This window comes from Equus asinus, chromosome 21, assembly GCF_041296235.1.
Source record: "Equus asinus isolate D_3611 breed Donkey chromosome 21, EquAss-T2T_v2, whole genome shotgun sequence".
In the NCBI taxonomy this organism is placed as follows: domain Eukaryota; kingdom Metazoa; phylum Chordata; class Mammalia; order Perissodactyla; family Equidae; genus Equus; species Equus asinus.
The window spans coordinates 8,710,703-8,736,945 of record NC_091810.1 but is presented as its reverse complement, the minus strand read 5'-3'; positions in this window follow the sequence as shown (position 1 = coordinate 8,736,945).

Sequence of the window (26,243 nt, the reverse complement as noted above, 5' to 3'; positions counted from 1 at the left end):
TAGCATTCTTATTTGATGAATTTAAATCCATCGTTTTGTATTTGAGAATGCTGCATCAATATCAATCTAATGAACATTCATGACTTGCGGTTATATGGCCTGCCCGTGCAGAGACGGGGGACCCAGAATAAATGTGACATAGGCCCTGACCTTGCAGCAGCATGCAGGAGACAGACACGTAAGGAGATAAGATGGCATGAAATGATGTGCACTGGAGTGATAAAACAGTGCACCCAGGCACTGGGGGCTACCGATCCAGCCAGCAAGATCAGGGCGGGGGGGGGGGCGGTGGCTTCCAGAAGTAAGTGACAACAAAACTGAGTCTCGAGGGTGGACAGAGTTCACAGGCCGGGGGACATGACAAGAGAGCATTCGTGGCAGAATAAAAAGCATGAAGAACACACAGACTCAAGAGAAAGAAGTGTAGGTTTAAAGAGCATAACTTTATACTAAATAGTTAGAGGAATGTTGCTGTTTTAACACAAGCATAAATGATGCTCTGTTTAATATAAGGACATTAAAATTTAACAACAATGCTTTTTTAAATTAATAAATAGAGTACAGTTCTCAACAGACAACGTCGACATTCTATCCTTGAGCTTCCAGTGAGCCTCCGTCAGGGCTGAGAGATGCCAGGTACATACAGCCTGGTGCTGGAGGGGTGGGTCGGGATAACATGAAGATGGAGAGAGGCAAGGGGTTCGAGGAGGATGGGGCCGGGAGGATAGCCACAGAACATGCTATTCACTTTTCCTCATGAAATGCTTTGGTTTGGGGACCATCATAAGCTGTCCCTGACTCATTAAGAACCCTGCTGAAAAGACCTGACCAGTTGCCCAGAGCCCTCAGCGGCCTGTGCTGTGAGGGTTGGGAGGCCTTGCACTCGCTCTCTCCCTCTCTCTCCCCTACTTCTTGTAACATGAAGACAGTCAGACAGACATTTATCACATGGAGTTGTGTCCCTGGATGAGCCACAAAGTGGACTCTCTAGGGCTTCTCGTTAAGTTCCCTCTGCTGCCTCTCCATTGCCGCAGAATTCTAACCCAGTGCGGGAAGCTCCCTGACCTGCTTTCCTTGGATCTTGATATGGGGATGTTGACTTAGAGTTGATGGCAAATGAAGTAAAAGAGGGCTTTGAGATGTTTCTGAAGGAAGAAGTAAGAAAATGAAAACTGAATAAAATTAATTAGCTCCAAATCAGTATAATTTCCTACCAAGAATAATAAAGAAGCCTGCTAAAGAAAATAATCACTAAGGCCTCTCCTTGCACCAACAGCTCTCCCTGCCTTCTGCAGGAGCTGCCTGACCCTCTCCTCTTGCCCAAAGCTCCAGACATCTCAGGCAGCCTCTCCAGAGGTGCTGAGCTCCACCCCCACCATGGAGAGATCCCGCTGTGAGGTGGCTGACTGCCAAAGGCCCGAAGTATTAGGAGGCCTGTGAGAAACGTCTATTGGCTTTTCACGGCTTGTTTTACAGAAGATAGAGATGTTAGCAAATATACCGTTTTTTAAGTGACAGTAATTTTGGTGGCCTTGTCTCTTAGCAACACACGAAAATGAATGAATGATGTAAATATTGAAAACATAAACATCAGTATTTAAATAGGGAGAGTTAATCAACAAGCTGAGTAGTGAATAGAGGAATTTTGTTTTTTTTTTTTTAAGTGAAAAAGATTGTCCCCAGACTCAAAGTTCTTCCAACATTTGTGGAGATGGGCTTTCACAGGAAACAGCACAAAATCTAGCATTGCATTGTGGGCAGTGGATGGAAGTCCAGGAGGGGGCTGTGGGGATGGGGGGAGAAGAATGGTGGGCTCCGGCCTGTCCACCCGGATGAACTAGGCATTTATACCAAGAGCACTTTATAGGTTACAAACGATTTCCATTTTCCATGATCACATTTAACGCCCCCAAGCAGTGGGCGTCGGGCCTTCTCTTCGTATCCTCACCTTACAGAGAGAACACACAGCTGGGCGAGGCCCAAAGCTGGTCGGCAGAAGTAACACTTCTGGAACTCGAAAGCACAGGCATCTAGTCCAGCACTTGAGCTCTTTCCCCAGAAGCTATGAAATGCAGCCTTGAGGGTAACATTAGACCCCATGCATGTGATGCTGCCTGCTCCTTTTTCTTTTCCTAAAAACACTGGCACCTGAGCTAACAACTGTTGCCAATCTTCTTTTGTTTTCCTGCTTTTTCTCCCCAAAGCCCCCCAGTACATAGTTGTATATTTTTAGTTATGGGTCCTTCTAGTTGTGGTATGTGGGACGCCGCCTCAGCGTGGCCTTGATGAGGATTTTTAGGCTGCTTAATTTTAAAATGGCTTATGATGAGGATTTTTAGGCTGGTTAGTTTTAAAACTACAGATGAGATTCAGGCTCCAAGGAGTGGAATTTGTTTGCCCCTTTGTTGGGAAACATTTACATTTCTAAGGGAAACCTCTATCTGTGAAGATGCCTCCCTCTCTGTGCCAGGAAGAAGGGGGGATGGTCTTATCTCTAGAAGCTCTTGGTCAATGCCAGAGGCAAGAACTTAAGTTGGTTACTGTCTCGCAACCTCATGTAACTGACCCTCCCCCCCCACAAATCCTCCTTTGTCTTTAGCCAAGGATAAAATTCAAGTGGTGACTTCTGCCATTTATTCAATCCGGTTTGATTCTTATCTAAAAGTTGTGGGACCGCCAAATGGCCAGACCAAAGGGGCACTGATACCATTTTAACTTTTTTACATATTCTTTGTCTTGTAAAGAGATGACTCACATACCTATGCCTTAAATTTAGTCCTAACCCTCAACTCGGGGCAGCAGCAGAAGCTCTGACTGCCCGTGGGTCCTGTCCCCATGCCAGCGGGGGCAGCAGCAGCGGCTCTGCCTGCCCATGGGCTCTGTCCCCATGCCAGCGGGGGCAGCAGAAGCGGCAGCAGCAGAAGCTCTGACTGCCCGTGGGTCCTGTCCCCATGCCAGCGGGGGCAGCAGCAGCGGCTCTGCCTGCCCATGGGCTCTGTCCCCATGCCAGCGGGGGCAGCAGAAGCGGCAGCAGCAGAAGCTCTGACTGCCCGTGGGTCCTGTCCCCACGCACCAGCTCTGCCTGCCCATGGGTCCTGTCCCCATGCCAGCGGGGGCAGCAGCAGCGGCTCTGCCTGCCCATGGGCTCTGTCCCCATGCCAGCGGGGGCAGCAGAAGCGGCAGCAGCAGAAGCTCTGACTGCCCATGGGTCCTGTCCCCATGCCAGCGGGGGCAGCAGCAGCGGCTCTGCCTGCCCATGGGCCCTGTCCCCATGCCAGCAGGGGCAACAGAAGCGGCAGCAGCAGAAGCTCTGACTGCCCATGGGTCCTGTCCCCATGCTATTCCACACTATTCTCTAAATAAAAGAGCACTACTGCCAGATCTTGAGAGTCTAAGAAATCTTTCTTTCGACTCCTCGGCTCACCGACCCCGCATCAGCCTGATGAGCGCTGCCATGTCCGTGCCTAGGATTTGAACAGGTGAAACCCTGGGCCATAGAAGCAGAGCTCGTGAACTTAACCACTGGGCCACAGGCCGCCCCCTGCCTGCTCCTTTTTAAAAGATTGGAGAGACGCACAAGAGCACAAATGAGTGAATCCTGACCCACTGGCCCTGAGACCGGCCCTTCCCTCACCCCCAAGATGCCAATTTCTCACTCTCCAATGGCCCCGAAAACAGAGCAAGCTTCTTTGAGAACTGCTAAGTGCTGCAGAGAAAATCTTTCTCTCCCAGCAGGAAACACAGTTTTCAGGGCCTGAGTCTGAAATCCACTTCGTGAAAATTCAGAATTGAAATGCGTGTTTCATTTGCATCTTTTGAAAAGGTCTGTGAACACACATTTGGCCTAAGCTTATATTGAAAATTCCTTTAGACTTTAATATTTACAATATAAAATGATTCAGTTTTTCTTTGACGGAACTTGAATCGTTTCAGCCATCTGAACCCAGTTCAGCACTTCCATTTTGTTCCCTTCCTTTACACACAAACGCAGGCATGCATGCACATGCACACGCGCACACACACAAGTGCTTGCACACGTACATGCATACACACACTTGTGAATGCACACACTCATGTACCCAAAGTGACATTCACACGCATGCAAACATACACACGTGCATACACGCCAGCACACACACCAGCATGCACACAAACACGTGTGCTCACACTTCATGCACTTTTCATGCACAGACTGACCCAGTCGATGCAGAGAGTGGAAGGAATAAGCATTGGGCTGTGCCATCTGCTGTGCTTCAATCTTCACTATTTCATTCTAGCTCTCCATCTACCTCCCCCTTACATTCTCCTGACCTTGTGCTTTTGGAAACTCCACTGTGATGCATTATTTTACAACAAAATTCTGGGAGAGAGGGCAGCTTAAGGTCCCCCAAAGCAAGCATGAATCCTCTCCCATAGTAGCCAGGCCAAAAAGTTCAGACTTTCTTGAATGCCTCCAGTAACAGGGAACTCACCCCCTTCTGAAGTAGTCTTATTCTTTTTCTCACATCTCCTGACTTCAAGCTAGTTGGGCTGCTGGAGTTCTGGTCCTGGCTCTGTTCTTCCCCCTGGGTGAACTTGGACACATCATTTCCTGTCCTGGGCCTCACATTTGTCAGGAGGGAATTGGAGCAATCTTCCCAATGGAGATGTTTTGATAATTCAGAAACTATTAAAATATTCTTTCTTATTTTGAGCCAAAAATCTCCTTCCCGGGGCTGGCCCCATGACCGACTGGTGAAGCTCTTGCACTCTGCTTCAGCAGCCCAGGATTTAGCCAGTTTGGATCCCAGAAACGGACATGGCACCGCTAATCAGGTCACACTGAGGCGCCGTCCCACATGCCACAACTAGAAGGACCCACAGCTAAAATATACAACTAGGTACTGGGGGGATTGGGGGAGAAAAAGCAGAAGAAAAAAAAAGATTGGCAACAGTTGTTAGCTCAGGTGCCAATCTTCAAAGAAAAAAGAAATCTCCTTCCCTAGAGAGCCCAGCCCTGGTCCAGGATCTGCCCTCTGGAGTCACAGCTTCGTCCTGACAAATACAAATGGCAGCAATAGGATATATTGGAGTACATGAGGAAGCCATTTGGTGTAAACCTAATTTGGCCTGACCTTGTTTTTTCCAAAAGGGCCTGACTGTGGACATTGAGCACGCACTGTATATCTGCTTTAAACATTTCCTATGGCAAGAACAAATGGCCTTAAGATAAAGGTGTGACTTCCCCCATTGGCATTTACTTGAGGATAAGCATCTTTCCTTAGGCTAGGAACTGATTGCTGTGCTCACCTGTGACCACCCAGCTCACCTGTCACCACTCAGCTGCAGACAGCAGACCTGCCATCCTGCTGTGTCCACCGAGGCAGCAGACCTACCTGCTGCTTCCTTCAATTGCTGTGCTGACACAGCAGTCTCGAGACTCTTGTAAAAGGGACATTTCAATCCTATGTGAAACATCTTCTTTGGGGTCTATAACCACTCTGTACACCCCACTTCTTTGGTACCCTTTCTTCCTTCGGGAAGAAAGGCCCCGGGCCGTCGTCCTCACATTTTAGCTCAGAATAAACTCACCCCAAATTTTCATTTATAGATTGGTTATGGATTATTTTCGTCGACAGTCCTCATGCTAGAGAGCGATGGTTCACCTCTTCCACGCTAGACTCTCCCTCTCTCTGCGGGGCTCTGGGCACCTCTCGTGCCCACCTCACATCCAGTGGCCCAACTTTTACTCCAACTACTACCGTGGGAACCAGCTTTGGGAAGGTGTGGCCTGGCAGCTCATTATCAGCTGCACTGCGTTCCGCACATTTTCTGCCCTGGATGTAGTTCATGTTCTGGGTCCTGCAGAAACCAACACAGGTCATTTTGGACCCGGATAACAGACCATTTGTTTTTTCTAGAATTGTGGGTTCTCCCAGAATGCAGGGCTTTCAGCTTGAAAATTGGAACAGTCCCAGGCAAATTGGGACAGGTCAGTCACCTTAGCCTGGACTTAAGAGGTCCTTACAACCCAAGGACAACCATCAACCATGGGAACCGCCCTCTTGCAGCCCTGGACACACCTTCTGTGCATCCTACATGCACAGTTCCTCGGAAGGTCCTGGAAGAATTAAGCCCCAGTTGCCCATCGTGGTGATCAATTTGGGAATCCCCCGATTTGAGAAGGCTTTCCTTCTTCCCTGTCTTGCTCCCCTTCGTCCTCACACTCCTGTCTCTTGGGATCGCTCCCCATAGCAAATGACTCACACAGAAGACCTCAGCTCGGCTCTGCTTCAGGAGGAGACCCCAGGCTGAGGCAGGTACCTGGGAATTTGATTAATGAACACGTCACCACATTGCCCTCTTCAGATGCTGGGGTCTGACTCTCAGGTGCAGAGAGCATCAGGGTTCTCGATCTCTTGAGCTGCGTGGAGCTCTGGTCTGTACGCTGACCCGGCCTGCCGGCAGCAGCAAGTCCCTATCATAGCTGCTGCTTCATTTCCTCAAAATATGAGACGTGGGGCCCACATCTGAGAACCACCTGGGGATCTTGTCTCTAATCAAAGTCACATCCAAACACCTCCTGTGGGGGCAGAGCAGGCGTTTTATTTCCTGACAATATTTGTCCCATCAGAATTCAATTTTAATAAACAAAATTCAAGTAGATACAGATACAAGAACCGAGAACTAAGAGTAACCTGACTTGCAGTTCCTCAATAAAAAAAAATTAAGACAAAAACATATTATCAATAGAAAAGTGGGAGGACACGCATTCTGAATCGAATCAAGCTTTTCTGGTGGCGGGATAGGAAACAAGGTGAGGAGTGTTTCTCAGTTGCTAGTCGCTGTCGCTTCTGCAGCGCCTTACACGTGTCACCTCACTGATTCCTTAAAACATCCCATGGGGTCACACTTGTCCTCATTACCCCATTGTGTCGTGAGAAACTGAGGCCCAGAAAGGTCAGATCCCTCCACCAAAGTCACATACCTGGCAATTTGCAGGGCTGCGGCGGCGCTCACCAGGGCAGTCCAGCTCCACAGCCATCTTACGAAGCCTCTCACATCACCCCTTTCTGGAGTCCCTCCAGCACCCTCACCGCAAGGCCCACCTCAGTGCCAACACTTAGGCCCCCTGCCAGTACGCCCTCCCCCGCTGTCGCCTCCAGCTCAGCAGGCCTCCAGGCCAGGTCATCTCTCCCTCCTCAAGCCTCCCGCCGCCGAGTGCTGCACCCCTGGCCGTTCCCACACTGCTTTCCTTTCCTTACAGCCCGTGTCAGTGCGGACGCCCAAGGCGCGCGAGGAGCGCTTGCTGCACACCAGGCCCTGCGCTGAGCACTTGACAGACATGATCTCCTCCTCAACTCCATCTCAAGTTACTACTATTTCTCCTATTTCGTAGCTGAGGAAAACAAAGCACAAAGACGTTAAATAAGATGGGGCTGAGCTCTGACTCGCTGCCCCATGGATTGCAGGCGAGAGAAAGGAGTTCCTGACAGCACGGGAGGAGCCCATGAAGCTGGCCTGGAGGGGGGGGCGGCGGGGGCTTGGCCGGTCAGCTTTCAGACCAGCCCTGTTCCCCAAGCTGCTCTGGCCACTGGGCGCTGCGGACTTTCCCTCCCGGGTCTTCCTCCCAAGCGCCTCTCTCGGGTCTTCACCCGACAGGCGAGTGCTGAGTCCCGCTCCCCTCCAGGCGCTGTTTCAGGGGTCCAGAAGCACGCCTGCTGGGAGGCAACCTGGGAGCCAGGTAAGAAAGCACATACAGAGATAACAAGCCATATTACTAGCCGATGTTTTCTTTTTGTTTATGAAAAATTATCTAGACCTTAATAAGAGGCATCTCACTCTATTTCCACAACTGAATAGGACACATACATTTCACAATTTCTTAGAAGTGTTAAGGTACAATAAATGATTTTCTCCCCAGTAGAGATAATAACCCTAAAGTTTAGTTTTTTACTGACATTAACCAGTTTTAATCTAATTTAACAATCTTATTTTAGCATTTCTTTTTTCCCCACTGAACTGACTATAAAATCCCATTTTTTCACATTCTTCTTTTGAACCAGCCTTGTCGCTCATGAGTTAAATAAAGTGATGACACAGGCATATTATCTAACTATGTAAGAATTATGTTTTTAGCATTTTTAGGATTATACATTGACAATCATAGTCGGAGGATTAAAATAGTAGAGGTGATCATGGGGGAATGAGCAGCTCCTCCAGAATGAGTGATCAAGGAGGGCCCCTCAGAGGAGGTGAGCACATGAGCTATAGGACTAAAAGGAGCTGGCATGTAAAAATGAGGGGGAGTCCTTCCAGGTGAGGAAACAGCTGAGCAAAGGACCTAAGGACAAAAAGAGTCTGGCTTGTTCAGTGAGGGGTGTGCTGGTCAATGTGGACGGCTGGCTGGAGGGGGTGGGGGTGTGCTGGTCAATGTGGACGGCTGGCTGGAGGGGGTGGTGGTTGTGCTGGTCAATGTGGACGGTGCTGGAGGGGGTGGGGGGTGTGCTGGTCAATGTGGACGGCCCGCTGGACAGGGTGGGGCGGTGCCGGGGGAGGGAGGAAGGTGGGATGCTTGATTTGGAGTCTTAGCCATTCTCTGCAGTGTAAATATTCCCACCATCTTGAGTTACCAATGAAAGGCACTGAACATGTAGTCAGGAAAGATGCACAGGAACCGTGTGAGCTGTTCCAGCACACCACTGTGCCGTTCTGCAAAAAGAAAGAAAGCCAGAATAGCAGGGCAGACAAAGGTGACAGTTTTAGGAGATGAGGTCAAAGAGGCAGGCAGGGAGCAGATCTGGGAAGGAGTCTAGATTCTACAGCCACGTGCCATGTAGCAATGTTCCCATCGAGGCTGGGCAGCATGTACGACAAAGGTCCCATAAGGTCAGCACCACGTGCCTGGGTGTGTGGTAGGCTGGACCATCTGAGTTTGCATAAGTGCCCTCTGTGATGTTCACACAATGACGAAGCCGCCTGATGACGCATTTCTCAGAACATATTTCTGTCGTTAGGCGGTGCATGAATGTATTCCAATTATGATGGGAAGCCTTTGGAGGACTTTTAAACATGGGACCGACACTCCCTCTTCCTTTCTTCCTTCTTGATGTTTCTCTAGAGAGGAAGGAGGAACATAAATTCCTCTCCTAATTTCATGCATTAGTGATAAACATGCCCTGGAGTCTCACCCCCTAACTCCTGAGGCTTGTCAGCAAATACTGTGCTGTATGATCATCTCCAGTTTCTCTCAGGAGCAAGGGCTCAATTTTTTGAAAGAAGGTAAGTAAATTCAGTCCTTTAAGATCATACAGAGAAGGAACGGTTGAGTAAAATTGTTTAAAAATGTGTTGTGCTGTTTCAAACTGTTAAAAATGGTTCCAGAGGTAGTTTAATACCTGTTAAAGGATGATTGCTATCAGCAATAGCTGGTTGACTGCCTGGTCACTGGAGCTGCTGCAAGAGAAAGACAGCTGCCTTTACGATAATTGACCTGCTGCTGGAAAAGGTGACTCAGCAGATCTGAGACCCAGCGCTGGAGGCACGCAGTGGGCCAGGGAGACCCATTGCAACAGCTGTGGGGGAGCCCTTGGCCAGAGGGCTTCATCCCATTTGGCCTGGTGGGTTGTTGGCTCAGAGACTGGGATGCCTAGGAGCAGCCATGTCTTTCCTTTTGAGTTTCGCTTTAAATTGGGATCTAGAGCTGCAGCCCTGGAAAGTTCCCTTTTCCAGGCTGCTTTACACTTCCTTCCTTGGACTATAAGGTCCTCATGGGAAGGAACCACATATTATTCATTTCTGTATTTTTCATGGTGCCCAGTGAATGCTGGTAAATAATAAGTGGTGTTCACTAGAAGTAAATTTTACTAGATAGTCCATATGTGCCCAGCACCATGGACTGCCAGGGACTGAGAGATAAACAGGATGCAACACCATACCAGATGAACAGAAAGAGAGCAATAGCAAGAGTGAGAGAAACAGAGACAGAGAGACAGAGATAAAGGGAAGAATTATACCCTGAGAGTTCTTCAAAAGATTGGCATCGGGGCCGGCTCTGTGGCTGCGTGGTTAAGTTCGCGCACTCCGCTGTGGCGGCCCAGGGTTGGGATCCTGGGCGCGGACATGGCACCACTCGTCAGGCCACGTTGAGGCAGCGTCCCATATGCCACAACTAGAAGGACCCGTGACTAGGATATACAAGTGTGTACCAGGGGGGATTTGGGGAGATAAAGCAGGGAAAAAAAAAAAAAAAAAAGATTGGCCACAGTTGTTAGCTCAGTTGCCAATCTTAAAAAAAAAAAAAAAAAGGAATGGAAAAAAAAAAGAAAAAAGATTGGCATGGTTAACGGTCTCACAAAAAGACAAACAATCAGAGAAAGGGCACCAAAGACAGATATATAGAAAGACTGAGTAATAAAATATGAGTTAATTAAAAGGCCATGGCCATGTTAAGGGAATAGTAATGGCTATTCTGAAATTTTTCCAGGATAACATCGTCTTAGCTCTGCTTAATAGTTTAGAAACTCAACAGCCTAAATCATGTGTCGGAGCGAGCCCAGAATGACTTTCTGATGAGCTTCTCGGCTACTCACACAGCTTGAGCAGCTTCAAGGTGTCCATCACCCTAGACAGAATCTGAGGACCTGAAATGCCATCATGCCCCAATGTGATACAGAGCAGGGGCGTATGGGATGAGGAACTAAATGCAGTCCTGGTCAAGTCCGTCTCACAGTGGGTCCACGTGGTGGTCACTGCCCCTCTTCCTGAATTTATCACTGGAATGGCTGCAGAACCAGTGGATGCACACTGCACAAACAGTGGCTGCAGAGCCCTCGAATCGACTCCCTGACTTATGGCATAAAAGCTATTCTAGTAGGAAAGACCAAGAATCCACTGAAATTGCCCCTTGTCTCCCCACTCTTGACCGAAAAAATAAATCAAAATCAAAATATAACATCCTGAAGAGAAGGGTGCAGATTAGTGCCACTCTCAAAGATTTAAAGGATGCAGGAGTAGTAGTCTCCATTTAACTCACTAGTCTGGCTCCTGCAAAAACAGGATGAGTCATAGCAGACAATAGCAAACCCCTACAAATTTAACAAGTAGTCGCCCTGGTTAAAGCTATGTTGGATGTGTTATCTTTACTAGAGCATGTCAACACATAGCATATGTGCAAGGCAGCTGTTGACTTGGCAAATGCATTGTCTCAACACCCATCATGAAAGAGGCTCAGAGTTAGCATTCGTATGGGGTGGACACCAGTATGCATTCAGTCTTACCCTGGGTAGGGGTATGCTAATCCTGCTCTCTGTTACCATGTGGTCTGGAGGGACATTCCACAGTCATCACATTGGCCCACTATATTGATGATATCGTGTTAATTGGACCTAATGAGCAAGAACAGCAAACATTCTGCATACCTCATTAAGATACATGATCTATAAAGTAGGAGACAAAACCCACAAAAATTCAAGGGTCTGCTATTTGTTGAAGCTGTTTTGGTCCAGTGGTCATGGGAATTCTGGAATATCACCTCAAAAGCAAAGGATAAGTTATTGAACCTTGAACCTGAACCACCAAGAGCAAAGCACAATAACTAGGGGTCTCTTCAAGTTTCAGAATAACGTAAACCATGCTTGTGAATACTACTTTGGCTCATTTATTGGGTAACATGGAAGTATACTAGTTTTGAGTGGCCCAATGCAAGAAAGGGATCTGCAGAATGGTTAGACTATGGTAATAAGCAGCCCTGCTTAGAACACATTGCTTGGCAGAATCCTTGGTGCTAAAGATGTGTCCTAGGAATGGATGTCGTGTGCAGTAGAAGAGCTGCGGTGCAGACCCTGTGGCTCCGGAGCGAGGCCACGCCATCCACAGCAGAGAACCAGAGACCACTTAAAAAGAGCTCTGGGCATGCTACTGGGCCCTGGTAGAGGCTCAGCATCTGACCACGGGACACCAAGTGACCTTACAACCAGAATTTCCCATCATCTGCTGGATTATCAGGCTCACCAAGTCATAAGTCAGGCTGGCCCAGCATCAATTTACCATGAGATCCTAGTTAATTAATTGCTCGGAAGAAGAAAGATTGGAAAAGCAGGGCTAAAGAGCTCGAAAGAGATACATAGATAGACATAGGAGAGTGGGCACAGACTCTGAGGATCTTAGCATTGTTAGCTAACACCCACCAGAAAGCATCCACTGCAGAAGAGACCCCAAAGAGTCAAGTGGACAGGATGATTCAGCCAGTAGATGTCAGCCAGCCTCTGGCCTTGCCCCGAGTGTGTGCTTGTGCAATGGGTGCATGAGTGGAGGAGCAGTGGAATAGCCATGACAGCAGAAATGGAGGCTACACGAGACCAACTGCATGGGCTCCCTCTCCCCAAGGCTGATCTAGCTGCAACCACTGATGGATATCCAACTGCCAGTTCTAGAAACTAACACTAACCAGTCACTTGGAAGCAAGTCGATTACATTGAACCTCTTCTACCAGGGAAGGAACAGTGATTCATCTTGACTGGAAATGGCATTTATTACGGATATTGGTTTGCCTTTCCTGCCCACAGGGCCTCAGCCAGTACTGCCATGCCAGGCTCCTAGAACATCTGATCTACTGACATGGGATTCCACATAACATCACCTCAGACCACAGGATCCACTGTACAGCAAAGATGGTGCAGCGGCGGGCACATGACCATGGCATACACTGGTTCTGCCACTTGCCACACTACCCAGAAGCTGCTGGGTGAAAGAGCAATGGAACAGCTTCTTAAAGGCATAGCTGAGGAACCAGCTCAGCAATGACACTCTGCAAAGAGTATGTCATCCTTTAAAATGTTGCATACTCTTTAAACCAGTGGCCATTCTGTGATGTTATGTCCCCAAGGGATAGGATACATGGTTCACGAAAAATGGAAGTAGGAGTGACACTGTTCAACATCCTTGGCATGTTTGTGCATCTGTCTATGTAACTTTAGGCTCTGTGGGTTTAGAGGTTCTGTTTCCTGTGGGGTAAATTCTTCCACCAAGGGGACACAGTCAGAGTCCCACTAAACTTAAAGCTCCTGCTGCCACCTGGTTACTTTGGACTCCTCTTGCCAAGAGACCAGACGTCACAGAAGCAGTTACTATGATGGCAGGGGTGATTGGCCCTGCCCATCATGAGGCAGAAGGACTCCTGCAGTATAATCCTGGTAGGGAGGAATAACTTTGGCAACCACGTGATACACTGGTGGCATCTCTTGTTACTCTCACACCCAGTTTTAACTGTAAATCTGCAAGTATAGCAACCACAGCCTGCTAAAGGCACAGGAACCACATCTCAGACCCCCGGAATGAAGTTCTACGTTACCTCCCTCCCAGCTCCCATCACGCAAGCCACCTCAACCAGCAGAACTGCTAGCCTCCCCAAGAGAGGGGAATCTGAAAGTGTGGTGGGAGAGGTGGATTATGAGTATCAGTCATGGCCTGAGCAGCCCCAGCAGGGGAAACTATAGTTTGTCCCACTGGTCCCCTCTTGCGAGTCTCCTCAGAAATGATGACCAAACAGAATCCTGGAGAAGCTGTGCCCCAAGGGAGAGAAGTTAAAAAGATACACATTCAGGTGATTCTGATCTCAAAGTATTAAGGTAAAAATCCCCAAAACTTTCATAAATATAAAAATATAGGTTGCCTTAAAAGGAATAAAAATCTGACTACTATCAAACTGCTTATTAGCAATATGGGATGCTGGAAACCATGATACCGTGCCCTCAAAGTTTTTAGGGGAAATTATTTAAGCCTAGAATTCTATATCCAATATCAAGTGTAAGGTTAAAAATCAAACATATTAAAACTCATCATCAATGAACCATCTTTGAAAAATTATAACTTGAGGGTGTGCTTATAATAAAATTAATCAAGAAATATGAACACTTGGGATACAAGAAACAGTGGTGTTCCAGCTACTCTTGCTTCATAACAAGGTGCCCCAAATGTAGACATGTAAAGCCACCGTTTTCTTATGCTCGAGGATTCTGTGGTCAGGAATTTGCATAGGGCACAGCAAAGATTGCTTATCTCTGCTCCTCAATGTCTGGGGCCTCAGCAGAAGACGCAAATGCCGAGGGTGACTCAACAAGTGAGGGGTGGAATCATCTGGAGACGTCTTCCCACAGATGTCTGCTGGTTGATAATAGTCATGGACTGGGACCTCAGTAGGGCCATCAGCCAAATCACCTACTTTTGGACTCTCCATGTGTCCACAGGAGCTAGTTTGGTTCCAAGAGTGAACCTCTCAAGACAAAGTGGCAGAACAGACAATATAGCCTTTTCACGCTCTGGGCTTGAAAGCCACACAGCATCATTTCCATGGCACTCCAGTGGTCAAGGCAGCACAAAGGTAAACCCAGCTCAGGGAGAGGACGTGGGTCTAACTGTAAGAAGAGCACGGCGGATGGGAGACTATTGTGGGCATCTGGAAAATACAATCTGCCACAGCTGTGAGCAAGGAAACTGATAACATCCACAGACAAGTCTAAGGAACTGTCAGTGATGTGACTGTGTGGCATAATGCAATTGAGAAGAGAGGAAATCTTTAAGGCATGAGGTAGAAAAAAAGTGAATAAAATATAAAACTAAAATTCCAGTTGATTTCAAGATAGTGTGGGCATTATGGATGGAGGCGGAAGAGAGAGTATAACAGTGTGCTAAAGGCCTTGTTCATCTGAAGTGTCAGAAATACGGATTAATTCTGGACATTAACATAAGACAACCCATACGTGTTAGTTAAATGTATAAAACTCTTACATAATTAAGCACTCTGTCATTAAAAAGCACATTTAAGGCCGACCATCAGAAGATCAGAAATAAGATGTGATTTAAACCACAAGATGAATAAAAGAAACAAAAAACAATAAAACAAATAACAAGAAGATATTTGAAGTTGGAAACATAAAGTAAGGTAGCAAAAATTAGTCCAAATACATTATTAATCACAAGACTTTAATCTCCCTTTTAAAGAGAGAGATTTCTGAATTGGAATATTTTGAACCATTTATATGTTATTTACAAAAAAAGCATGCCTAAATTTTAAAAACAGAGAGAGGGAAAAGTTGAAAATTCAAGGGTGACTAGAGCTATACTTGGCAAACTCTAACGAGAAGAAAGCAGGAATAGAATAGTAATGACAGTCAAAGCAGAATTCGAGGCAAAAAGCATCAAATGGGAAGGAGACAGATATTTTATATTATAAAAATTACAGTCCCCAAGGAAAATAGAACAGTAGTAGACCTCTACGACCAGAGAAGCATAAACATTGATATTTATAAAGCTAATACTCGTGGAAATATGAGACAAATTGATAAACCACAATGTTGGTGAGATTTAAAAGTGTCTCTAAGAAACTAAGATATCAAGTAGGTAAAAAAAATTAGGCCATGGAGGATTTAAATATGACACTTTTAAATATCTCTCTTGTTCTTTTCATATGAATTGTCTGTGTCTAATTCAATTAACTGTACAGTTGTATTGCTCATATAAATTGCACTCAGAAAGAGACTGCACATTATTTTTACGTACCTGTGGAACTTTTTTTAACTCACCTTTTATGACGCCAAAGAAAATAAATTGCCAATTTCCAAGGAGCAAAATCATACAGGCCATGTTCACTGAAATGATTCAAAAAAAGATATCACAAACACCTTGTTTGGAAATTAAAACCCTGCTAAATAAATCTTGGTTAAAAGTGAGGATCCAAACTGACATTACACGCTAATTAGAAATAAATGGCAGTGAGAGCACTGAAGACGGAAAGCTATAGGATCTGGACAAAGCCACACTCCATGGCAGTTTTGGTTGTAATTGCATTTATTTGCACACAAGAAAGACCAAAAATAGAGTAAGGATTCAGCTCAAGAAGGTACAAGCAAGTAAATAAATCAACCTAAGGAAGACAAAGTTGTGAATGGATAAAAATAAATTAATGAAGTAGAAATTATAAAACTATTTCGAAAGAGTGATAATTCACAACCAAGTGTGTTTTATCCTAGCAATGCAAGAATACGGCAACATTAGGAAACTTTTCAATGCAATACACTACACTAAAAAAAGGGTGCATCAAGAGGTCACCTCAAGAGACAAAAGGCATTCCAATTCCTTTTGTTAAAAATCGTACCATCTAGGAAAATATGTGAACATCCTTGCTCTGATTAACAGTAGCTTGCAAAGCCCGCATTGAACAGCATACTTGGGGTGGGAGCCCTGGAAACAGGCCGCCAAGCCAGAGGCAAGGCAGCCACCATCATCACCTCTCACAAGTGGGCCAGCGACCCTGGAAAACACACGAAAGAGAAGGTAGGAGAGGAGCTGATATTTGAAAGGAAGAGATGAAGCATTTTAATTTGTTGATGACATGATTGCCTATATAAAAAACCCAGAAGAATTAGCTAAGAACTATTAGAATCTATGAGTTCAGCAAAGTGGCCAAATAAAAGGATGTTACAAAACCAATAGGTCTCCTGCACACCACCACCAACAAAACAGAAAAAGGTGAGTTCTGTAGTTTGTGGTTTTCAAGGAATTGATCCATTTCTTCTAAGTTGAAGTTATAAATTTAAAATTATCTGATGACCGAAGGGTTTGTAGAGATATCTCATGTTTCATTCCTGATATTGGTGATTTGTGTCTTGTCTCTTTTTATCTTTATCAGTCATGCTAGAGGTTGGTCAATGTTATTGATTTTTTTTAAGAATCAGCTTTTTGTTTCATTGATTTTCTCTACTGTTTGGCTGTTTTCAGTTTCATTAGTTTCTGCTCTTATCTTTATGATTTCTTTCTGCTTGCTTTGGGTTTATTTTGCTCTTTTCCAGATTCTTCAGCTAGGAACTTGGATGCCTGTGCAACATCTAATTGCATCTCCCACGCAGGTGAGTGGACATGTCCTAGGTGTGACTGCCTGGGAACAGAGGTCTGTCTGCTCCCGCTCCAGCGTGGAGTCCGCCAACGTGCGCGACACTGAAAGCTGTGTGGTTAGAGGGGATGATGAGCTGCAATTGTGTTGACAGGGCTCAGGACAAAGCTGCCATATTTTGAGGTCTGGAGAAGTAGAAGGTCCAGCAAAGGAGACCGAGAAGGATGGCCGGGGTGGGAGGAGAGGCAGTTGAGGGTAGTGTCTAGGGAGCTGCACTTTCCAAGAAAGAAGAAGTAGCCCCTGCTGAATGCCACCAAGAGATCCATAAGATGAAGCCCGGAATGTGTGCGCTGGAGGCAGCAGCGTGGAAATAATCAGGGACCCTGATACACGTAGTGTTGCAGAGAGAAGCCAGATTGAATGGTGGGGGGTGGGGGTGGGAAAGTGGCGCTCAGCAGGGACGCTGTTACAGTTTCAAAGAAGAAAAATCCCTCTCATTTGAATGAGATGGTGCATTTGAAGTGTTTAGCGGTGTCTGGCTCATGAGAGGGGCTCGCTAACACTTCCCTTTCACTCACTTCCTCTCCTTACATTCACTGACTAAAAAGGGTGTTCTGGCTGTTTCTCTTTCTAAAGTGGGCCCGGGACCCCAGCTTCTTTACCATTATTCCTGTTAGAAAAGCAGGTATGACTTACGCCAATTGAAGGGAACTCTTTTTCTAGAAAGATAGATAGGCAGCCAACATGGTGATTAAGTCAGAGTTTCTAAGTCAAATTGTCATAATGTAACTCCGAGGTCCACCTGCTCTGAGCTAGGTGGCCCTGGGAATTTTGCGTAAACTCTCGAGCCTCAGTTTCCTCATTGTTAATCGTTAATTAGAATAGTACCTGCCTCATCGATGCACTTAATAAGCTCCTGGCACCTACATTTACCACCACTTATGTTTAAGAATTTCCCCATGTCGTTTTTGCAGAGGCGTTTCCTTCTATAATAAAATAAGAGAGCTCACACCCCCCTGGCAGAATGCGGATGCTCTCAGTATGTGGACGCAGGGGCTGAGAGCTTGATAGTGAGGTCATTCCTGGGGACGGACAATGCCAGGCCTGCTGTGCCTGCAAAGCACCAGAGACACTTCAGGGAATGGCTCCCCAGCTGCCTGAGGCAGAAGCATCTTCCCCTCTGAGCTCTGACTTTTTAGGTTCTTTTATCTTTCATCTCCCCTACCCCCAGCAATGGTAATTAAAAAAAAAAAAAAAGAAGCATAACAATGCTTCTTAGATGAGTGACCTCACCAGGGAGAGCGCTGGGCACCTAAGCCCTTTGCTGCCTGCCGCCCAGCGTCATCATGACCCACACAGCAATCCCTGGCCCGGACCAGGCCTCTGCCACCAGACACCCTGACTGGGTGACTTATAGCTTTATAGTTTTAAGTTGGCCTTTCCAGTACTGTCTGATAAATCAACACACAAGGCATTAAATGGTTCATTATGCCAGTAATATAATTCATTCTTTGTGCCAAGAAATGCAAGACACGTCAGGAAACTTAGAAACATCCGATCTGAAGACATGAATGCCCATCTGCATAACAGATTAAGTGGGGGAGAGGCAGCAGCTGGAAGCAGAGGTCAAAGAGAAGGCTCAGCAGGGGGCAGTCTTCCCTCCAGCAGTCCTTGACCTACAGCTGGAAAACCTACCTCAGAGTCTCACTAGGCAGGCTCCCGCCTTGCATAGTTCTCTCCCTCACGTGCTCAGAAGGTAGTTGGGCTGATGTAGGAGTCTGGTACAGAATTAGCAACCAAACACGCTCAGCCAGGTCACTCCTGTAGGAAAAGTATCCCGTCCAGGTATTGTAGTGGAAGGAGCGGTCCCAGTCCTACCATCAGTACCGTGCTCCGGAAACACAGCTGAAGTCACGACACTTTGGTGTCATCACCTGTCATACAAGAAAGTGATCCTCCATGCATTCCAACTTCTTTCTGGCTCTAAGATTCTATGATTCTAGTGTGTGGGAGGAGGAGAAAGGAAGGGAGGTTTCAGAGCTTGGTTAGAGCTGAGCCTCAAATACATCTGGTATATGGAAGTAGACAAAAGACTCCCCCGACCTGAAATCTATGTCCATGATTTTGCATGAAGGCCAGGGCCTCCCCTCCCTAGTTTGAGATGATTGCATCAGTGATGACCGTTTGCACGGAATGAAATAAAAAATACAAATAAAACTGGCTTAAGCAATAAGGACATTTATCTGTTCGTGCATTGCGCAACTTCTGAATGTCTGTTTTGGCTCCGTAGTAACACCAAGAACTAAAACAAAGACTCTACATTCATAGAACTTAATTCTAGTTGGAGAATTAAGAGACAAAAAGGCATTCCAATCTACCGTCTAGGAGAAATAGACAATAAACAAAAGAATATGTAAATATATAATACAATATCAGGAAATGATAAGTGCAGTGAAGACAAACACAACAGGGTGAGTGGACAGAGAGATGCTCTTTTAGGCAGGATGATAACAGAAGATCTCTTAAAGGGAGTTAACAGCTGAGATCATTTTGGTAAATAGCATAAAGGAAAGATTATAGGACCATCAGAGAAGATAACCTCTCAGGAAGCCGCACTACAAACTGGGTGGCAGTGTGGTCCATAAGACTGAAGAGATCTGAGTTAGGCTTCTGTAAAGGATGGAAGGTCTTAGCATGGCCTGCCCTGTGAAGAAACCCAAGGGGTAGCTGAGTTGGCTGGAAAGCTTGGGCAGGCTGCCATGATAGGGTGAAATGTCTCGCTAGGCAAGAGCCCAGAATCTGCCACACTCAGTGAATCTCCACGCAGACTTCTTTGGCCCCCATCTGCTCAGCTCCCTCGTCCCCGGTAAGTTATCTCACTTCAGTTCCAAGCCACTCCAATAGTCCAGAACTCTGATGCCTGCATCTTCAGCCATGTGAGATCACTTCTTTGACTCGGGTTGTAGCTGCTGCACTGCAATCAGAAAGTGCCTTCAGAGGGAAAGCTGGGGATCATCTTGTATGTTTGCCTTCTCTCAGTGATCCCAATTCTGCACTGCTGTTCAGAGCCTGAAAACAGTGGCTCCATATATTTTGTCCAATTTTATAGTAGTTTTTGGTGAGAACGCAAGTCTAGTACCATTTTTACTCTGCCATGGCCAGAAGTGGAGGTCCCTTGGGTGCCTTAGCCCTTGACCCTTATTGGCAGCTGGCTATGCTAATTAGATGTCCAGCAATATGAAGAGCAGCCCAGTGTCATGTCTTCTAACCAACCTTAAGGAAAGGATCATGTCTGATTTGAATTTCATATTAAAAGCCATATTTTTATAGTTTAAAACTCCAATAAAAACAAAACTAATGAAAACTGTAAAAAATATAATTGTAAAACCCTCTGAACTAAAATATTTAATACATTGGAGACCACCAATGTGATACTTGGTGTGTTAGCCAATGTCCTCTAGAGAAACAGAACCAATAGAAAAAAAAAAATATATATATATATATATATGAACAGATTTATTATAAGAAACTGATTCACACAATTATGGAGGCTGAGAAGTCCCATGATCTGCCACCTGCAAGCTAGAGATCCAGACCCAAGAAAGACGATGGTGAATGTAATTAATTCAATCTGAGTCTGAAGGCATGAGAATCAGGGGAGCCAATGATGTAGACTACAGTTCAGGTCTGAAGGCCTGAGAACCTGGAGCATGGAGGGCAGGAGAAGATGGATGTACCAGCTCAAGCAATCAGGCAGGAGGCACCAAATTCTTCCTTCCTCTGCCTTTTTGTTCCACTTAGACCCTCAGCAGGTTGGATGATGCCCTCCTACATTGGGAAGGACAAGCCACTTTAGTAAGTCCACCAATTCAAATGCTAATTTCATCTGGGAACACTCTCACAGACACACTCAGAATAATGTTTAGCCAAATATCTGGGCACTCTGTGGTCCAGTCATGTTGACACATAAAATTAACCATCACATTTGGTTAATTCATTTTATGTAAAATTTGGAATAAAGTGTGTCATCTTACTTGAAGACCATCTTTATTCTAGGAATACTAGGAGTCTCAAATCAGAAAATCTGTTGATATAAGTCATCACATTAACAAATGAGAAAATTATATGGTTATCTCAATAGATGAAAAAAATTCAGTAGAATCAGCCTATATACATGATAAAACATCTTTTAACAATGAGCAAACTAGGAATCAGAGGCTTAATTAAAGATATTTGCTTTAAAAGCTACAGCAAACATCATACTTAATGGTGAAAGTTTTCAAACATTCTTACTAAAGTCATGTTTGACACAAAGATGTCAAGTGTCTCTGCTTTTATTCAATATTTTATTCCCCAGTTTTTTCCCCTCTGGAATCTCCTGGCCCAATCTCATGGCAACCTGCAATCCAGAGGTAGAAATCAGCATGGCTAGAAAGAGCACCAAGAGAAGCCCTCTAGTTCAGGCTCAAGGAGAGGGAAAGGGGTCTCCTGGCATGAGAGTGGTGGCAGCCAGGACTCACAGGCGCTTGAAACTCAGAAAGAGAAGAACCTTCCTATCCAATCAGAAGAAGTGTAGTCCCAAGAAGATGGGGCAAATCCTTCTTCTTTTTTTTCTCACTGGTTGACCCGGGTCGTGGACATAGTTTCAGAAAGTGAGTGTGAAAACCAGGTAAATCAAACTCCAGATTTCTGGCTGGAGGAGTAAAACCGAGAGCCCCAGGAAACCATAAGTGCCATGGAGATGCAGAACTGTAGGAGCTTGCAAAACAATGCTGTTAATTTATTTTTAAACTCCTGGGATCACCCTCAAGCTGTGCATGCAGAATTCTGATCCAAAACTGGTTACTAGGACTTTGAGAACTAAACTCATAGACAGACCACTGCCCATATTCCAGACTGCCACTGGGTGGTGCACATGTGGGACAAATCCAAATAGGACTGCAAAGGCTTTTAAAATGGAACTAATATTGACACTGCATCCCATAGACGGCTGCTTAGAATTCACAGCCTTAGCCCAGTTGGGTCAATTGCCTACTAAAACAAAAATGTCACTATTCTCCATAAGGTATAAACAAGACCTAGTGTTACATAACTCAATATTCAAAATATCCAGGATATAATCCAAAACTCCATGGCATATGAAGAACCAGGGAAATCTCAAATCACACGGGAAAAGACAATGAACAGATCCCAACAGTGAGGTGTTGGAACTCACTCAACACGGAAATGTTTCAACGCAGATGTTGACTCTATCTGACAAAGACTTTGCTAATGACCCCGTTAGTAAGGGCAAATACTCCTAAAAAGAAACCGAAGATAGAAAGGCTCAACCAATGAGTTTTGCATTTTTATGTATTGTATATCTTAGCTCTAAAAGTTCTATTTGGTTCTTTTTAGAACTAAGATATACAATAGATGAAATTGTAAAACTCATTGAATATGCTCAAAAGCATAATGGAGATGACAGAGGAAAGAACCAGTGAAGGTGAAGATAGAGAAACAGAATCTAATTTGAACAACAGAGAAAAAAATATTGATTTAAAAAATTCATGGCGTCTAAGGAGCCTGTGGGACAAAAATAAAACGTCTAGCATTTGTGTTATATAAGTCCTAGAAGGAGAAGCTATAGTGTACAATGCAGAAAAAATATTTGAAGAAATAATGGATAGAAATTCTTCAAATTTGCAAAAAAAAAAAAAAGCCATAAATGTACAGATTTGGGAAGCTTAGAGGATCCCAAGCAGTGAAAATTCAAATCAATGCACAGACATATCATAATCAAACTTTGAAAACTAAAAACAAAGAAAAGAATCTTGAAAGCAGCCAGAGAAAAATGAGAACTTCATTTAAAGGAGGAAAATAATACAAATGATGTGAATTTCTCATCCCAAACCATGAAGGCTGAAATAAAAGAACTGTCAACTGAGAATTCTATATGCAAGAAAAATATCCTTCAGAAATTAAGATGAACATGAAAAAGATGCTCAACATTGTTAGTCATTTAGGAAAATGCAAATCAAACCCAGAACAAGGTACCATTTCACACCCACTAGGACAGCTATAATCAGAAAAGCGATAACAAATGTTGGCAGATGTGAAGAAATTGGAACCCCTATGCATTACTTGTAGGAATGTAAAATGTTACAGCCACTTTGGAAAACAGTTTGGCAGGTCCAAATGTTAAACACAGAGTTGTCATATGACCCAGTGATTCCACTCCTAGGTATATACCCAAGAGAATTGAAAACGTGTTCACATAAACACTTGTACACGAATATTCTTAACAGCATTATTCATAATAGCCAAAAAGTGGAAACAACCCAACTGTCCATCAATTGATCAATAAATAAACAAAATGTGTTACATCTATGCAATAAAATATTACTCAGCCATACAAGGAATTAAGTACTGATGCATGCTACAGTGTGGAGGAAACTTTAGGTCTTTAGACATTTTGCAAAGTGAATGATTATGCAAAGTGAAAGAAGCCAGACAGGAAAGGTCACATATTCTATAATTTCATTTATACAAAATGTTCAGAATATGGACATTTATAGAGACAGAAAGTAGATTATTGGTTGCCAAGGGCTGAGGAGAAGAAAGGAATGGGGAGTTACTGCTAATGTGTTCAGGGCTTCCTTTTGGAGCAATAAAATTGATCTAGAATCAGACAGTGGTGATGGTTGCACAACTTTGTAAATATACTAAAAACCACCAAATTGTACACTTTTAAAGGGTGTATTTTATGGTATGTGAATTATTTCACAAAAAAACAATGAAGAGGAAATAAAGACATTCTCAGTTGAAGGAAAACTAAGAGAATTCCTTGCCAGTAGACCCAACCTAAGAGAAGTGCAAAAATAAGTTCACCAGATATAAGGTGCTACCAGAAATAAACTTCAAAGAGCATAAATGAAAGGAAAGCAACAGGAATTGAAAATATCTGAAAAAATGGAGTAGACTATCTTTTTCCTATTAAGTTCTCTAAAATATGTTTTATGGTGGAAAATTTTATAATGGAATTTTCAAAGTATAAAGATGCAATATATAAGAAAGTAAGAAAACTACTATATAAAGGAGGTGGAAGAAGCCTATATGATGGGTAAGATTTCTGTATTCCACACGAAGTGACAAAATTTGATCTATGTAGATTATGGAAAGTTAAATATGTATATTGTAATCCCTAGACCTACCACATAAAAAAAATATATGAGATATAGTCAAAAACACAGAATAAAATAAAAATTGTTTATATGACCCAAAAGAAAATGGGAAAGAGGAAGCACAGGGATGATAAAGAGAGGGAACAAACAGAAAACAAAGAATAAATGGTAAACCTGAATTCAAAAACATCAACAGTTATGTTAAAGGTACATGATCTAAACACACCAAATAAAAAACAGAGAAGATCTGAATGCATTTTTTAAAATTATATGTTCCAAGACATTTCTCCAAAGAAGACATACAGATGGCCAATACACACATGAAAAGATGCTCATCATCACTAATCATCAGGGAAATGCAAATCAAAACTACACTAAGATATCACCTTACACCTGTTAGAATGGGAAAAATATCCAAAACCAAGAGTGACAAATGTTGGAGAGGCTGTGGAGAAAAAGGAACCCTCATACACTGTTGGTGGGAAAGCAAACTGGTGCAGCCACTATGGAAAACAGTATGGAGATTCCTCAAAAAGTTAAAAATAGAAATACCTTATGACCCAGCCATCCCACTACTGGGTATCTATCCTAAGAACCTGAAATCAGCAATTCCCAAAGTTCCATGCACCCCTATGTTCATGGCAGCATTATTCACAATAGCCAAACCGTGGAACCAACCTAAGTGCCCAGCAACTGATGATTGGATAAAGAAGATATGGTATATATATACAATGGAATACTACTCAGCCATAAAAAAGGACAAAGTCGTCCCATTCACAACAACATGGATGGACCCTGAGGCTATTATGTTGAGAGAAATAAGCCAGACAGAGAAAGACAAACTCTGTATGACTCCACTCATAGGTGGAAGTTAACATATAGACAAAGAGAACTGATCAGTGGTTACCAGGGGAAAGGGGGGTGGGGGGAGGGCACAAAGGGTGAAGTGGTGTACCCACAACATGACTAACAATAATGTACAACTGTAATTTCACAAGGTTGTTAACTATCATAATCTTAATAAAAAAAATGTAAAGACAACCAAAACAAAAATTATATGTTCCAATTACATGCTGTCAAAAGGGTCTTGCTTTGGGGCAGCCCCAGTGGCACAGCAGTTAAGTTCGAGCTCTCTGCTTTGGCAGCCCAGCGTTTACCAGTTTGAATCCTGGGTGCAGACATGGCACCCCTCATCAGGCCATGCTGTGGCAGTGCCCCACATAGAAGAACTAGAAAGACTTACAACTAGGATATACTGTGTACTGGGGCTTTGGGGAGAAAAAAAAAAAAAGGACGAAGATTGGCAACAGATGTTAGTTCAGGGCCAATCTTTCTGACCAAAAAAAGCATGAAAAAGAAGAAGAATCTTGCTTCAAACCTAATGATATCAGTAGGCTAAATGTCAAATGATGGAAAAAGATGTACAATGCAAATGCTGCTCAAAAGAAAACTGGAGTGTGTGTACTGATACCAGACAAAGTAGACTTCAGAGGAAAGAAGGCTACCAAGGCATTATATAATGATAAAAGGGTCAATTTATCAAAAGACGTAACAATCCTAAATGTGTATGAACGTAACAACAGAGCTTCAAAATACATGAAATGAGAAAGAATCTTTTGACAGCTTGAACTTCAAAATTAAAAAAGGTTTAACTCTGAAAAAGACACTGTTAAGAGAATGAAAAGAAAGGGGGAAAATATTTGCAAGTTCCATATCCAACAAAGGACTTGCATCCAAAATACACAAAGAAAGCTCAAAATTCAGCAGTAAGAAAATAATTCAATTTAAAAATACAACAAAAGACTTGAACAGCCACTCCACCAAAGAGGATTTAAGAAAGACAAACAAGCATGTGAAAAGATGCTCAACAGCATTCGCAGTTAGGGAAATGCATGTCAAAACCGCAACCTATTAGAATAGTTAAATAAAAAGTAATGACACCACCAAGTGACGGCAAAGATTCAGAGCCACTGGTCCCTTGAAACATTGCTCGTGGGAATGGAAATTGTGCAGCCACTCTGGAAAACAGCTTGTCAGTTTGTTATAAGTTAAACATAAATTTATCACATGACCCATTAATCCTGCTACTAGGTATTTACTCTAGAAAAATGGATTTTTTTTCTTTACTCTAGAAACTGATTTTAATCTAGAAAAATGGGAAACTGTATAGAAATGTATATAGAAGCTCAATTCATAATTGCCAACTAGAAACA